This window comes from Pelodiscus sinensis, chromosome 2, assembly GCF_049634645.1.
Source record: "Pelodiscus sinensis isolate JC-2024 chromosome 2, ASM4963464v1, whole genome shotgun sequence".
NCBI lineage: Eukaryota > Metazoa > Chordata > Testudines > Trionychidae > Pelodiscus > Pelodiscus sinensis.
Genome location: NC_134712.1, coordinates 15,928,609 through 15,946,136, shown reverse-complemented (window position 1 = coordinate 15,946,136; position 17,528 = coordinate 15,928,609). Strand labels below are relative to the sequence as shown.

The 17,528-nt window shown below is 46.4% G+C and overlaps 1 protein-coding gene across 5 annotated transcripts in view; it reads right to left on the bottom strand.

Moving 5' to 3' along the window:
• The window catches only part of CYRIB (CYFIP related Rac1 interactor B), a 143,698-nt gene that overhangs the window by 54,353 nt on the left and 71,817 nt on the right, over positions 1-17,528 (bottom strand). For 4 of the 5 annotated variants that reach the window (XM_025184920.2, XM_025184919.2, XM_025184918.2 and 1 more), the window contains exon 3: positions 11,052-11,088. The gene's annotated coding sequence lies outside the window, so the exon portion shown is untranslated. The remainder of the gene's footprint in view (positions 1-11,051; positions 11,089-17,528) is intronic. The other variant, XM_006123559.4, reaches the window with a different exon arrangement.

The following is a 17,528-nucleotide window of genomic DNA, read 5'->3' as shown; positions in this document are numbered from 1 at the left end:
TGGCAAAACAGCATGCTACCACTTGGAAAGGCACATTCCACATCAACACATACCTGACAGACCAGCCATATCACAAGAAATATGCAGAGACTGATAGACAAGAGTCCAGCTGGAAATCAATCTTTTAAAGCACGCTGAACTTGTGTTTATTTAAACGCATAATAAATGGATAACCAGCTCTTCCCTTTTTAATGAATAAGTTATCTTCTGAATCTATGATGTCCCTGAATTAGATGAATTTGATAATTGCCTGAGCAACACATGACATCACCATGTAACTAGCCAATTGGTTTGAGAGATTTGCTTTTTTCCCCTATATGAAATGTACAGTTTGTGATTGGGAGAGAGGAGGAAATGGGAAGTTGTGGTTATACTCTGAAGCTTCACCACCAATATTGCAGGATTCAGAGGTTCTACTTACATTCAGCCTTCAATGCTGATAGCAAGCTCCAGGAACAAAGGGAGGGTTTCTAAGCAATGCTACTAGAGTTACTTTTCACTGAAAGGGTCCAGAAATATTTTAATATTTTACTTAGGCTCTAAATGCAGTGCAGATTACTGTCCCATTTCCATAGTAGTTTTTCTCTCTCTCCATTCAAGTCATATGAAGGAACAGGAATATTTAAAAATTTAATCATCTATTGAAACACACTGAATCCCAGTATTATAGATGTTATCTAATGAGATCCTCCTAAGGAACTAAGGATTTAACCTTCTGACTCAAGGACAATATTTATGTAAACAAGCCTTGATGCCCATCTTGGAAAAGATTATTCCAATAGATTTTTACTTATACAAATAGCAGATATTCAGAGATACTTGTATAAGCTTTTACACAAACTGCTCCACTGCTAATTGATAATGATCAACATATATATTCTAAGTGGAATAAAGCACAGCACTACTAATATTTAGACTGAGTAATCATTCAACAGCAGAGATGCAGGTTTAAAATCCAATGACAGAACAGCAGTGATGGAATTTTTATTTTTTTAAACACAGAAAAGTTTAAATGTAGAGTTATGGATCTTTGCTTATTTCAGTGCATGATTCAGATTAAAGAATGGAAACTACCATGAATTTCATATGAGCAACGCAGAAATCTATTTGTGCTATAGCTATTTGCTACACAAATTACTCATATTTTACTGTTTCATGTGCTCAACATCAAATTTTTTGTGTTTTCTTTTCCATGACTGACATCTAGTGGTAGCTCTTAAAGAGAGCCACTGAAGAATGCCATAATAGTTTTCACATAGACCAGTTTTATCTTGGATCAATAGTCTATTAAACAACAGTGTTTTCTCATAATTAGCCTGTCAATTCTGCAGTTAGAATAGTTCGTTATTGTTTTTTAAGAAGAAGAGTAGTATAATCATTGAATTAATCAATGGAATAAATGTAAATTAAGTGTTCCAGCAAATAGTTATCTACTTGGAGGATCCCTCCTAAGCAGTTTGACATACGATTATAAGGAGAAGGGTTCTTTACTAATATCTGAGATGTGAATGAATTGCCTTTTAATTTCAGGAGAAAGTAAAAATTTTTAAAATAAACTATTGTGATGGAATGATATTTTTAAAGTACAGGGTGACCTTCTCTAATCTGGTACCCTTGGGACCTGTCCGGTGCTGAACTACAGAATTTGCCAAACCATAGGAGGTCAATATTGCCTAGCAGCATTTCCAAAACTTCCACTGCTTACTGAACCCTTGGAAGACATTTAGGAGTAAATAAGAGCTTACTAATATCACAGAACACTGAGAACCAGGACGAGTGGCTGTAAAACTTAATAGGACCACAGGAAACTGGACCACACCCATGAAAGTGGTCATCCAGCTAACTAAAACCAGGCCTGATCACAGATGTTGCTGGAACCAGAAAGTGTCAGACTAGTGAGGTTCAACATGTAGTATCAATAGTCTCTACTCTCATTTAAAAGAGTTTAGGAGTTCATATCTAGGGATGTGAACAGGTAACTGGTTAACCAGATATCTGGTAAGCATCACCCTTAACAGGTGATGCTTACCAGGTACCAGTTAACTACCAGTTAATTCTTTGATAAGATAACGAGCCTTGTGGATAAGGGAGAAGCGGTGGATGTCATATACCTAGACTTTAGTAAGGCATTTGATACGGTCTCGCATGATATTCTTATTGATAAACTAGGCAAATATAACTTAGATAGGGCCACGATAAGGTGGGTGCATAATTGGCTGGATAACCGTAGTCAGAGAGTTGTTGTTAATGGTTCTAAATCCTGCTGGAAAGGGATAACAAGTGGAGTTCCTCAAGGGTCTGTTTTGGGACCCATACTGTTCAATATCTTCATCAATGATGTAGATATTGGGATAGAGAGTACGCTTATTAAGTTTGCAGATGATACCAAACTGGGTGGGGTTGCGACTTCTTTGGAGGATAGGGACATAATTCAAAATGACCTTAGCAAGTTAGAGAAATGGTCAGAGGTAAACAGGATGAGGTTTAATAAAGAGAAATGCAAAGTGCTCCGCTTAGGAAGGAACAATCAGTTCCATACATACAAGATGGGAAGCGACTGTCTAGGAAGGAGCATGGCGGAAAGGGATCTAGGGGTCATAGTGGACCACAAGTTGAATATGAGTCAACAGTGTGATGCTGTTGCAAAAAAAGCAAATATGATTCTAGGTTGTATCAACAGGTGTGTTGTAAGCAAAACTCGTGAAGTCATTCTGCCGCTCTACTCTGCACTAGTTAGGCCTCAGATGGAGTACTGTGTCCAGTTCTGGGCGCCACATTTCAAGAAAGATGTGGAGAAATTGGAAAGGGTGCAGAGAAGAGCGACAAGAATGATTAAAGGTTTAGAGAACATGACCTATGAAGCCAGGCTTCATGAACTGGGCTTGTTTATTTTGGAAAAAAGAAGATTAAGGGGGGACATGATAGCGGTTTTCAAATATCTAAAAGGGTGTCACAAGGAGGAAGGAGAAAAATTGTTCCTCTTGGTTTCTGAGGACAGGACAAGGAGTAATGGGCTTAAAGTGCAGCAAGGGAGGTTTAGATTGGACATTAGGAAAAAATTCCTAACTGTCAGGGTGGTCAAATATTGGAATAAATTGCCAAGGGAGGTGGTGGAATCTCCCTCTCTGGAGATATTTAAGAACAGGTTAGATAGACATCTGTCAGGGATGGTGTAGACGGAGCTTGGTCCTGCCTTGAGGGCGGGGGGCTGGACTCGATGACCTCTTGAGGTCCCTTCCAGTCCTATTATTCTATGATTCTATGATACCCGGGAGTAGCTCACCACCTGTAGGCTACTCCAACCCCACTGGTCCTGCATAGGGCAGCCAGAGATCAGCTCCCAGCCTGCATAGGGCCAAAAGCGGCAGCTCCACCCACTTTCTCCAGGCTAGAGAGCCTCCCCTCCCTGAGCAGGCAGGTGCTTCTCCAAGTGGGCTGGAGTGGCCCCCTGTGATCTGTTAATCAGTTAAACACTGCATTTAATCGGTTAACCAATTACACAGGATTTTACAATCCTATTCAAATCGCAGACCTTTCTTCCCAGGATCTCATTTGCCAAAAGAAATGGCTCAGTGAGGAAAGTAATATCTAGATTTCTTGAAATCATAGTTTCAAAGTCTTGTCAGAATTAATTCCACTGCCTTCATTATAATAGAAAAATGAAATAACATACTATTTCTTGTGCATGAATCATTGATGAGACCTTAGTAGAATAGTCTATTCTGAGAAGACACGAAAGATTCTATGGAACTTTCTTCAAGAATTGAGAAAGCCAAGACCCAGAATAAGACCTCAAGTGCACAGGGAAATTGGCCAGTGTAGATGTTGCAGAATAAGGTAAATTTACCATGTGGGCACTACCGCAGAATAGAAGTCACTTTTATTCTGGAATAATTCCTATGTTTTGTGAACTGACTTATCCACAGCCAAAATCTGGGTGCAGTTCAGCTTGGAGTGTGTACATCCAGGGTTAAGACAGGCTTGACTATTTTCAGTGTACTTTTCTTTTTTGTAAGAACATGAGGTAAAGGATGTACTCTCTAGTTTACTCCAGATCTCTTGGTTTGTTAGGTGTTCCATGCACATTTTCTGCATTTAATTTTATTTTTATACCTTGATTATGTAAAATATTTCTGAGTTGTATTTTTTTAAGATTAAGTTAGTCCCCAATTCCTAATCAAATTAAACAGTTTGTATGGAAAGTTAATTAAGTTGTTAATTAATGGAAAACAGAAAACAATTTTCAGAGTTGGGTACAATGCCCAGTGTAAACTCGAGCACTATCGCACCACCAATCTCAGGCTTTGTATACACTACACAATTTTTAGCAACACAGCTGTGACACTACAGTCATGTTGCTAAAAGAGATACACAGTAGCTGCTATGTATCGGCTTTTTTGACAACACTTCCACCAACCCATCTCTTCTCCCCCCACCCTTTGCTGAGTGGCATTAGCTTGGTCAGCAAGACAGCATTCCTGATGACAAAGTGCTGTTCACATAAGCACTTGTCTGTCATTAGAAAAAATTATGCCTTTTAAGGTAGTGTGTGCTTGTGATTTTAACTCCTCGAAAAATAAAGTTTGATCATTCAGTTGCCAGTGTAGACATAGCCTTCATTACATTATATTTATATTCAAGTGCACGCAATCTGTGCCTTCAGGTTTCAAATTTTGAAATAAAAATACTCCTGTAGTACTAAAACTCCACCTGTAGAGGTCATTCATTTACAACCTGACATTGCAGACCTAGGGAACTACTCATCACAACATCAGAGAAACAATTATTGTAATTTTTCTTTGCATAGCCCCAGATACACAGTTCCTTCTTTTCTGTACTGTACACAGTATCAACCAAGATCTTCAAATCTTAATCACTGGTATTACCTTGTAACATTAATACAGTAAAATCTGCACTATTTGGAACTTAACCATCCGGAAAAACTATTGAAACTGGCAATTTTTTTTTTCTTGGCATCAAAAAAGGAAACTGGTCCTGTAAGTGCTCCTCAGATGAGCGTGCAGCATGTATCTGAGAAAGGGGCGAACGGCAGCCGGAAGCAAGCATCTCGGCTCCCTCCGCGGCTCTTGACACCCCCGGCAGGCCAGCTCCCTCCGTGGCTCCCGCCTCCCCCTTCGGCAGGTTTCTCCTTCCCGCCCCCCGCCAGCAGGCCACATCCCAGCCCCCACACGGCTCTTGGCCCCCTCCTCCATCTGGATAACACAGGTTTTACTGTACATTTCTTTCCTTTCAAAGATGTATAAAAATGTCTTCATTCTATTAGTGTTTTTTGACACAGTCATGGGAAAGTTAACAAGAAATTCACATAAAGAAAAACACAAGACAACTTGCTAAAAATTTCTCAAGGTGCTTTAGATGGCTCAGTGATTTAGAATGGGATAGAGACTTTCATCCCTGATTTAAATCAAGATCTAGATTTAACAATTTCTCTCATTTGCTTCTATTTGAAATAAATTGATGAGTTTGTATATTTCCTAAGGAATGGGTACCTGTCCAATGTTATAGAGCCCACAACTTTACTCTTAGAAGCGACACCTTCATAAAAGGGATGAGATGGGAAAGCTTGCCATTTCTATGGCTAAATTTTGTACTCCTCAGTGCATGGATTGCTTTACTCGCCTTGTAAAGTGCTATGCATATTTATTGTTTTTCAGCAGTAATACAGGATTTTCTATTTCAGGGCTGTCAGTCTAGCACCTTTAAATGAGCACTAAGATCTTCCCCTCCCCCCTCCTTTAAAAAAAAAAAAAGAAGAGAGAAACTCTTTCACATCTTATTGAAGGATTAGGTCAAAAGAAATCTGAAGAGGTTCAACAAGGACAAATGTAGAATCCCACACTCTGGATGGAAGAATCTTAGGCACTGTTATAGGTTAGGGACTGGCTGGCTAAGTACAAGTAGTGCAGGAAAGTTCCTAGGAATTACAGTAGACAAGAAGTTGGATATGAGTCAACAGTGTGCTCTTCTTCTCAAGAAGGCTAATGCTCAGTAGTAGGAGCATTGCCAGCAGATTAAGGAAACTGATTATTCCCCATTATTCAGCCCTGGAGAGGCCACAACTGCAATAGTGTGTCCAGTTTTGGGCTCCCCACTGCAGAAAGAATGTGGACAAATTGAAGAGGGTCCAGTAGAGGGCAATGAAAATTATTAGGGTGCTGGGGTACATAATTTATGAGGCGAGGCTAAGGGAACTAGGCTTATTTAGTCTCCGGAAGAGCAGAATGAGGGAGGACTTTATAGCAATCTTCTACTACCTAAAGGAGGGCTCCAAAGAGGATGGAGTCAGGCTATTCTTGGAGTGGACATAAGCAGCCAGTCTTCTAGGTAGGGATAGACATGCAGATCTCTCCTTTGAAGGAATGCTGCCACTACTGCCATGCACTTGATGAACACCCTTGGGGCTGTGGAGAAGCCAAACGGTAGTACTGTAAACTGGTAGTGGTCCAACCCTACTGTGAACCGAAGATATTTCCTGTGGTGGGATGATTGAGATATGGAAGGACTCATCCTTCAAATCAAGGGCGGCATACCAGTCTCCTAGATCGAGGGAGGGGATGATGGAGGCTAACGTCACCATCCTTAACTTTGACTTCCTCATGAAGGCGTTGAGCTCTCTGAGGTCTACGATGGGGTGAAGACCCCCTTTGGATTTTGGGATAAGGAAGTACCAGGAATAGAACCCCTTTCCCCTGAATGCTGGCAGGACCTACTGCACCGCCCCCAGGGACAACAGCGAGGAGACCTCCTGCCTCAGCAGGGTCTCGTGAGAGGGGTCCCTGAAGAGGGATGGGGTACGGAGATGGGGGGGGGTGGGCGGGAGGGTAAGGAATGGGATAGAATAATCTCCTTTGCACTGTGTCTAGAACCCAACTATCTGTGGTAATGGAGCACCAGGCAAGGTAAAAAAGGAGACAGTCTGTGACAGAAGGGTCGATCTAGAGATGCGGCTGGTATTCCGTCCTCAGGCGTAACTTCAAAACCCTGACTTGGGGCCCTGGGACTTGCTGGTGGGGGGTCCCTGGTTTTGCTCAAGGGGTCCTTGTGACTTCCTCCTAGCCCCCCTGGTGGTGGTAGCCCTAGACCACCTCCTACTGTTGAACCTCGGGCCTTGCTGATAAGCCCTCTGTGGCCTTTGGTTGAGGGGACGATGCTGCGGGGCCGGGGTATGGATACTGAGGGACTTTAACATTGCCCTGGAGTCTTTAAGGCTATGCAGCTTGCCGTCCATTTGCTCTGAGAATAGTCCGGAGCCCTCAAAGGGGAGGTCCTGCAGGGTCACCTGGACCTCCTGAGGGATGCTGGAGCCATGAGCACCTACGCATGACTATGCCTGTGGCCATGGATCTAGACGCTGGGTCCACAGAATCAAGGGCAACCTGCAGTGCTGTTCTGGAGACTATTTTCCCCTCCTCCGTAAAAGTGGCAAATTCTTGTTGGGAGGCCTAAGGAAGCTGGGCCTTGAATTTGTCCACCACCACCCAGGAGTTATATACGTATCTACTGAGCATCACCTTCTGGTTTGCGATCCTCAGCTGCAGACCCGCTGTAGCATAGGCTTTCCTCCCCAACAGATCTAGCTTCTTCAGCTTTTTACTCTTCGGAGTGGGTCCCCACTGCCCCTGACACTCTCTCTGGCAGGAGACCTGGACCACCGCCATACCTGCTGGTGGATGGGCAAAGAGGTGCTCGTGCACAGATTGGGGCACAAAATACTTCCTTTCCACCCCCTTTTGAGTCGGGGGAATGGAGGCTGGTGTCTGCCACAAGGTCTTCATTATCTTTGCCACCGTTTTATTCAGCGGGAAGGCAATTTTAGCTGGGGCATCAGCTGTGAGGATGTCCACCATCAGATTGGCCTCCTCTTTAACCTACTTGGCCTGTATCCCTAGGTTTTGTACAAGGCGTTTGAGGAGCTCCTGATGGGTCCGCATGTCCATCGTAGGCACGCTCGGAGACGGGTCAGCCAAGGCCTCGTCCGGTGACAAGGATTCTGGTAGTTGGGGCTGAACCGTGACTGTATTGATGGGTTCCACTCTGGCATCCAGGCTCTGTGTAGGGCCCGCTGGTGGTGGTTGACGGGTTGGATGAGCAGATTCTCCCCCCAACCTGGGGGGGGGGGAGGGGAGGTGGGCTAGCTCTGGTCTCTGAGCCTGAATCCCTGGTATGGGGAGAAGGGATGGGAGCTGAAGAAGCAGACCTGCAGCTGGAATGTATCGAAGTCATAACCGATCCTAATCTTGATTAGTCAGGACCCTGGACCTGATGATAGGCCCAAGGTGTCCAGAAGGGCCACTGCATAAGTGGTTGCCACTGTGCGGGCCAAGTCTGGGTCATAGATGGGCTATGTGGCCTTAAACGGTGCCAAGATGGGGACCGGTGATCCGATCTGGAGTGGTGCTGGAGTGTCAATCTGTGGGAAGAGCGAGTCACCCCCGAAGCGACTGACCATTGTGAAGAAGCTGCCGAGGTCAAGGACTCAATGTCAGATTCTGAGGAATATTCCGACATGGACCACGGCAGTGCTGAAGACACCTGTTCTCCCTGCTGTGTATGGCGAGCCATAGACGCCGGTTTCCCTCTATGGGCGGTACTAGCAGTGGCGGCATAGCATGGGATTCCGGTGCCAGGTGACATGGTGCCAGCAAATACGGTACCGGTTCCACGGGGAGAGTCGTCCTTCCCCACGTTGCCTTCTGCGCTGGCGGTGCTGTAACTAGCGGTGTGGCTGTGCCGGGCTCTTGCCTGGGTGACAGCCTCGGCAGCACCAGCTGTGGTGCTGGGACTGGCTTAGCCATCTGGCTCTCGCAGCACGCGTGCTCCTCTGTGCCATGCAGTGTCGGGTTGGGGAGGCCGTGAGCGCTATCAGCTCCCAGGCCGCTGTGAATGTTTCGGGTGTGAATGGCGGGGAGGGGGCGGGGAGGGACACAACTATTAACACTCTTAACACTATCAACTTCTAACTACTTCTAATTAGTGAACTATTTACATAAGAAAGGGCACACTTGCAAAGGCAAGCACAGTGTTCCAGCAACCGCCACGGGCAGAAAGAAGGAACTGAGGGGGTGGAAGGTCAGTAGGGGATTATATGCACAGATATACCTGTGCCACTCCAGGGGGCTCTCCGTTGGCCCAACGGGTACTGCTAAGGGCAAAAAAGCTTCTGGAACTTGCGCATGGGGCGCGCACACACCTAGACGGAATGGACATAAGCAAGCACTGGAAGAACAACAGACAATATCAGAATTGCCCTGAATCTCACTAAAAAGAACTTAAAATTAGATGTAGATGGGTCAGTGACATATAAATCGTCTTGTAAAAAATGTGAACCAAGTATAGACACACAAAAATGTTTAACCGCATTTTGATGAGTGGACAAATTTTACACATAAACAGCTCATCAAGAGATGAGACTATAAAAGTCGTCAGCCCTAAAGAACAGCAGGAAGTTAGGCAAAGATGAGTTACCAATTAAGAGATGAAAACACTCAATTGTGTGACCATGCAAATATTACTGAATTGAAGTCTCCCAGGAATTGAAATCAACACTTAACATTTGAAATAAGCAGATATCTAAAATGCAATTAAATTCACCAATTTAATTAGTTCACTAGTGAGCATGTTTTTATAGTGTTACTAGTAAGAACTCTGTCAAATAAAGCTGAATAAAAGAACTGTCAACTTCTGGTTCAGGCACTAGACCCAGACCATCAAGGCAATTCCCAGCTTTGCCACAGACTTTCCATCTGACATTGGGAAATGACTTAAAAATCCCTCAGTGCCACACTTCTCTCTATATATTCAACTATCTCCCTACATACTTATTCCTTAAATAAAATAGTTTAATTGGCAATTAAGAGACTTCTTGACACTACTCCCAACACTGATCAGACAGAACAGATGCAAATAATGTTTTCCCCAGGATTCAAACACTTTCTTGATGAGGCATCAAAACTAAGAGGTAAGATTCACTTTTTCTCCATCTGGTGCCAGGGGTATTTTTTTTTCAGCATCCCTAGCTGAGAGAAAGCTAGTATTCCTGAGCCTGCGCTGGCACAAAACCACATAAATATGGAGGTACAATACAATATGCTTTATGCCCTAACTTATATGACTGCAAGACACACAAGCTAAAAGATGGAGGGTTTGTAGTGCACACCCCATTTCCCAGAATCTTGAAAAGATGGTAAAAGATGTTGCTTATTTTGAAGATAAACCATCTGGTTGAGAAAAGATCCTAAAACAACTGTCACAGTAGCCACACATTTTTGGAGTATAGCAAAGACCAGAAATAATCAGTTTTCTCTTTGTTTAGGTCTTCCAAAGAGTTTAAGAAACACTGCCCTAAAGCATCATTATCCTTTTAAATAGCTATCAATGATTATATGCTCAGAGTCCACATTGCTTTAAACAAAAGCCATTTCAATGAGCTTTCTTCAAGTTATCTTCTTATTCATTCACTGTTAATTAAGTCACAGATTGCATTAGGCTATTGAATGAGTAATGCAGAAGCAAAAGACTCCTTTACCTGTTTTCTCCCTGGCAAGATACTGTAAAAAGTGGATCTTAATGAAAAAAATAGTTAATCAGGAGAATATCTACTCTGTTATACCCTCTGAAGATTAAAAGTTATACAATTAGTGAGAGAAAAGGTAGGTGAGGTAACACCTTACATTGGACTAGCTTTTGATGGTGGAAGATTAGAAACTCAAAAGCTTTATCTTCCACTATCAAAAGAATATAAACAGTTAGTCCAATAAAACATTTTTTCATCTATTTTGTGACCAACATAGCTGCATCAGCACTACAAACAACCATGAATAAGGGTAAAGAAGACTGTCTGAGGCTAAGAATCTAAGTATTTCCCAAGGAGCTTTGTACATTTCTTAAATTCAAGGGGCTTTTCTTTCAATACACAATTAATGCTAGCTTAACAATATTCTTCCATGTACTATCTCTTTAAAAGCTTGCAGTTATTTCCCTTGGCCAAATCTCTCCCTGCCAATGCATGATAGATAAGTCATAATTCTTACCTACAGCCAGTGCTGCTCTCTGTTTTTGGCCCTCCGTCTGTAAAAAAATAAACACACATACATTAGGAATTAATGTATTTTTCTGCACCTAGATTGTATAAAGCATTTTAATAAATATTAAATGGTTTCAAAGCCTAAGTTTAAGATTTTAAACACATTCTATCTTTTTTTTAAATATTATTTTATTTATCCATTTCATTCACTGTACTATTCTTTTGAAACCACTGGTGTTGAATACATTCAGCTATGTGCTGTATTGAGACCTTTATCTTTTACAGCTGTAGGGTTTTTTTAAATGAAGGACTCAATACCACATTCTAATTCATTTTGCTGATATACATCAGAATATACTATGTATTTTTGATTATTTTGCAACTTGGATTAAAAAAAATTAGTGGAAACTGCTAGTTTTAATCTCGCCATTGGTATACATATGCTGTCATTACATTAACCACTCGGCTCCCAAATAAAAGCAAAAGTTTTCAATTACTGCAAGAGATTGAGATGCTTTAAATGACACTAAATATCATGAGATTCTTCTGGAAACAGAACATCAGACGGTCTGGCTCCAGTGCTCAGAACATGCTTCTTTTAGGCATCTGCACGTGTGATAAATCCAAAGAGTTACATCTGTGCAGCACAGAAAACCACCTGGCTCCTGCACAACTCTAGTCTATGTAACCCATTACTTTCATTAACTATCACACAAGTATTTTTAGGATAATATAAAAAAGAAACATTAGTAAAATATGTTAACATGCCTCAAAAGAAAGAAGGGAATGGCACTGAATCCAATGCAGCTCCCAAGCTACAATCTTTTCTACTGATTACAGTACCAAAAAAGCACGTACTGTAGTACCGGGAAAGATAGGGAGGGAGGAGCCCCAGCTAGTCCTCTACCCCCACAGCGGTATCCAGGCCCACATGGACCATCAGATGACTAGAACTGATGGGGACCACCAGTCATCAAGTCCAATCCCCTGCACTCACAGCAAGACCAAGCACCATCTAGATCATGGGTTCCCAAACTGGGTGTGTGCGCCCCTCTGGCGGGGGGTGGAGGTGAAAGTGAAGAAATTCCAGGGGGAGGGAGGGTGCGAGGTGACCCAGCCTCCCCTCCCCCCATCAAGTTTTGCTGCCCTGTTCAGTTCTTTTTTTTTTTGCTCAACAAGTTTTGCTGCTATGGGGGGGGGGGGGGGGAGGAGGGGGAGGGGTTTTCAAAAATCAAAAAGGGGGGGCATGATGCCCAAAAATTTGGGAACCACTGATCTAGATCATCCCACACAGGTGTTCATCTAATCTGCTCTTTAAAATCTCCAATGATGGAGATTCCACAACGTCCCTAAGCAATTTATTCCCCAGTGCTTAATAACCCTAGCAATCGGCTCTGAATACATTTAAAAGGCAGAGGTGCACCTGGGACTAGGCACGAGCCGGGAAGCAGCGGATTCCCGGCTCGCGCCCGGTCCCCACTACCCCACTGCCTCCCCTGTTCCCTGCGGAGACAGTGCTGGGGGGAAACTGGCTTTTAAGCCGGCTCCCCCCAGCACCAGCTCCTGCTCCCCCACCCCTTGCTGCCTCTAATATGTTAGAGCCCTGATCTCTGACTCTTTGGAGTACCATCCACTTTTTCCTCTGATGATCAGCTACTGGCTCCTACCCACTCTTTCACAAATAACCAATAGTAGCTGCTTTCCCCACTATCTCAGTTGAATATTCCATGTTAACTGCCCTGAGAACCGTCCCTAAGAGGGTGCAGTGCCTGAAGCAACCCTCTCCCATCCAATCCCCCAAGTATGGGGCAAAGGGCAACTTCCCTGCCACCATCCTCACCTCTGCTCTGCCTCTGTTCCACCATGTCATGCCCCTGCTCCACCAATTCCCTAAGACCCACCCCTGCTCTGCTTCCTAGTCCCCTCCCCCAAGCAACGCAGCTCAGGGGATTATGGAGCTTGACACACAGGAGCAGGAGGATAAGTTCTACTGTGGTGGGTCGGATGCGCCCCCTCCGGCAGCCGACGGACCTGCGCTGAACCCGGTGGACAGTGGCAGGGCGGCGCGGGGGCAAAGCGCCGCGAAGAACCCCGGGCGGACAGCAACGGGGCCCACGATGGGCGGACGGGTGGAGAGGCAGCGACGGGCCAGATGGGAAATGACCGGCGTGACGTCACTCGTGAAGTCATCCCCCCCACGACCCGGAAGTAACGCGGGGAAATGGCGTCAGGGGGGATGCTCTTGGGGAGGGAGATTTAAAAGGAAAGGCTGGGCCGAGAGAGGGGGAGGACTCCCGGGGGTGCGGGAAACGGGGTCGGCAGCCAGCAGAGCTCCTCGGGCTGTGGAGGCCTTGGGGTGAGGCATAACCTCGGGGTCCCCAGACCACGCGTCTACCAACGTGGGGGGGAAGAAGTGGCCCAGGGCAGGGGAGTGGACCTCAAGAGCGGGGGAGTTTAGGGGTTTCTTGACCCCCTCCGCTAGGTCCGGACGTAAAGCCGGACTTTAGGGCCCTGGGTCGGGGTTCGGAGCGAGGGCGGGCCCGAACCCCCTTCCCCCAGCGGGCCATCAGGTCAATTGATGTTCGTTGGGTCGGGGGATAGTTAACCTCGGCGTACTTATAGCGAAAGTGGACGGTAATAAACCGGTAAGAAACTTAACAGACTAAGGGGGCTTGTTAAGGGGCACGACCGGGTGACTTCGGGTACGAGGAAACCCGCCAACACGTGGTGGAGAACGTGGGCACATTCCTACCCCGACACAGGGGTCTAGAGGGAAGGGGTGCAATTAACACTATCCTTGTTAGTAGGGGAAAAAAATGGAAGTGAATAAGATTCTGGAATGGCTCATGGAAAACCAAAAGCAGCAGCAGCAACAACGGACACAAGCGCTACAACAACTCCTTACTCAGTTCCAAGACCGGCAGGACCAAATGTTGAGGGAACTGAGAGGGACTCCTACTGGGGTAACGGCGGAGGGAATAGGAAATCCACTAGGAGGAGAAGGAGCCGCGGCATGGGATCACAGTTGCCCATACGTCTAACGAAATTGGGACCGCAGGATGACCCAGAGGCGTTCCTGATTACTTTCAAAAGAGTGGCGACCGCAGCCAAGTGGCCACAGGAACACTGGGCGACACTCCTGGCTCCCTACCTTTCGGGACCAGCGCAGCTAGCGTACCGGGGTATGTCTACCCGCGATGCACTCTGTTATTACAAGGTCAAGGAAGCTATCCTAGACCAGCTAGGGGTAACCCCAGAAACGCATCGCCACCGATTCCGAAAGGCCCGGTACAACCTACACAAGCGACCACGCGCAGTGGCCCAACGTGTAAAGGAAGCAGGAATGAGGTGGCTGGAACCGGAGGCAAAGATGGGCGTACAAGTGGCTGATTTAGTGATCCTGGAACAATATGTACGGGTCCTACCTGCCGAGGGTCAACAATGGGTGTGGCGCCATTTGCCCGAAACACCGGAAGAAGCGGTCACTCTAATGGAACGCTTCCTCGCAACTGAGGGAACGGAAGGGAAGGGAGCGTCCAGGACCCCACGGGAGGCTAGGAAGAGTGAGCATACGGCCCAAAAACCTACAACCAAACCGCCGTTAGGCTTATTCCCGGAAAGAAGGCTGGCTCCACGGTGGAGCAGGCCTACCAGCAGGGCGGAGACCGTGCGGGAACCAGATACCGAGCCGGGACCCTCCCGTCAGGCAGAGGTGGCCCAAAGGGGGGCTTGCTATCAGTGTGGCCAAGAGGGGCATTATAAAAAGGATTGCCCCCTCATGGATTGTACCTTTGGACAGCGCCGTGGGGACAAGGCAAGCCGGGGAGAGACGAGCCGCGCCCAGGTAACGAAGGAAATCAAGGTAAACGGGAAGTGGGTGGAGGCGGTATTGGACTCAGGCTGTGGGCAGACCCTCATCTGGAAGGAAGTGATATTCCCTGCCACGGCAAAAAGCCCCCCCGTGTCCCTCCGCTGCGTCCATGGGGACATACACTCTTACCCCACAATTCGAGTGAAAATAGAGGATGGGGACCTAGCGGAGCTATGTACCGTGGCCGTAGCACCTAAGTTAGCGTACCAGGCCCTGTTGGGGAGGGATTGGCCCGGTTTAAGGCGGTTATTGGGACAATGGGGGGACGAACAGGCGAGGGGGGAAGCTGAGGACTCAGAGCTGGGGACGCTGGTAGCCCATGGGGAGGAGGCTGAGAGCCTGACTTCAGCAGGGCAACAGGAACAGGACCGGACGCAGGCGACCCTCCCCCTAGAACTAGATGAAGGAGATTTCCTCACCTTACAACGCGAGGATCTGGCCCTGAGGGGAGCCTGGGACCAAGCGAAGGGGGAGGAAGACAACCGGGAAGGGAGACAACCGGAACAGAACTCGGGACCTAGATTCGAGGTAAGCGACGACCGTCTATATCGGGTGGCCCCTGGAGACCTCCCCGGAGAGGAAAGGCGGCAGTTGTTAGTTCCCTGCCCCTATCGATGGAAGGTCTTGGAGTTGGCACATGAGCACCCCTGGGCGGGACACCTAGGAACGGATAAAATGCAGCAGAGGGTACTGCAACATTTCTACTGGCCCAGGGTGTACCAAGAAATTAAGAACTTTTGTGCATCCTGTCCTAATTGCCAGACATCAAGGTACCCCCAGCCCCCTGATCCCACTCCCCGTAGTTATAGAATCATAGAACTGGAAGGGACCTCGAGAGGTCATCAAGTCCAGCCCCCTGCACTCAAGGCAGGACCAAGCTCCGTCTACACCATCCCTGACAGATATCTATATCCAATAATTAGTCAAATAGTTGGGACCCCTTTTGAGCGAATAGCTCTTGACCTGGTGGGACCACTTGAGAAATCAGGGCGCGGGCACATCTATATACTCATCATAGTCGACTATGCCACCCGCTGCCCCGAGGCCATCCCCCTGAAGAAGGCGACGGCCCCGGTAATTGCAGAGGAATTAGTGAAGTTGTTTTCCTGGGTCGGGCTACCCAAAGAGCTATTGACTGATCAAGGGACAAACTTGACTTCGAAAACCATAGTTGATTTGTGTACGGCATTGCAGATTAAAAAGCTGAGAACGGCAGTTTACCATCCCCAAACGGATGGCCTGGTGGAACGTTTCAACCGGACCCTGAAGGGAATGCTGCGGAAGTTCGTTCAAGATGACCCTCGGGACTGGGACAAGCTGCTGCCAGCATTAATGTTTGCCATACGAGAGGTACCTCAAGTGTCATTGGGGCACTCCCCCTTTGAGCTATTGTATGGGCGACGGCCACGGGGAATTTTGGATCTAGTGAAGGAAGGGTGGGAGGCAGAAGTATCCCCAGCCCTGGGGCCCCCAATATGTGGAAAAACTGCGGAAGAATTTACACGCCCTGGCGGACTGGGCCCAGGGAAATTTATGGAAAGCCCACGAGAGCCAGAAAACATATTATGATAGGAAGGCCCAGCCAAGGGAATTTGAGCCGGGCGAACAGGTACTCCTATTGCTCCCGGTGGGTGACTCCAAATTATTAGCCCATTGGCAGGGACCTTTTCGCATAGTGAGGAAAGTAGGACCGGTGGATTACGAGGTGCGGGTAAATGGGAATCGGTGAGAGACCCAAATTTACCACCTGAATTTATTAAAAAAGTGGAACCAGTGGGAAGCCCTTTTAATTGAGCCCCAGGCCACTGACATAGAATTTGGACCGTGGGGCGAACCCAAGGTGAGATTCGAAGAGATAAGAGTGGGGGAGGACCTCTCAGGCATACAGAAGAACAATTATACCAGGTGCTCAAGCAGTTTCAACAGGTGCTGACAAGCCGACCCAGAGAGACCAACCTGATCCATCATGAGATAAAGACTGAACCGGGGAAGACGGTAAGAGACAATGTCCGCCCCCTCCCCAGGAAATTATGGGATACGGTGAAAAGAGAGCTGCAGGCTATGCTGGAGTGGGGGGTAATCAAGGAATCCCCACTTACAAGATGTGCTACAGGAAAAAAAGAAAATATTTACAGTTTTCCAACAAATCAGTTCTTGCAGCTGAGTTGGATTGACATCAGCGATTTACTATTTGATACTAATGCCAGGAATACAGTTACCTGACTAGAACTCTGTTTATTGGACTGTAAGCCAATAGGACTCAGGTAGGGAACCTTTTTCTGGTGAGGGACCAGTGACTCACAGAAAAATCAGTTGGGGACAACACAAATGAGAAGCAAAAACAAGACAACACTCTCTCACTCAACTAGTAGATGGGGGGGGAGCACTGATGCTTGGGTCTTCCTTCCATATTGTGGAGATTCACCATGAGCTCGATTAAAGTAAGCTGGGGGCTGAATACAGCTTGTGGGCCATAGGTTCCCCACCCTTGTGTTCAACTACTAAAGTTGTGAACTGTAGAAAAAGAGCACCAAGACATGCCACTGTAGCATTGTATATAAATTCAGCACTTTAAAGCTTGCTGACTTTGAAATGGAAAAATAAAACTCAAAT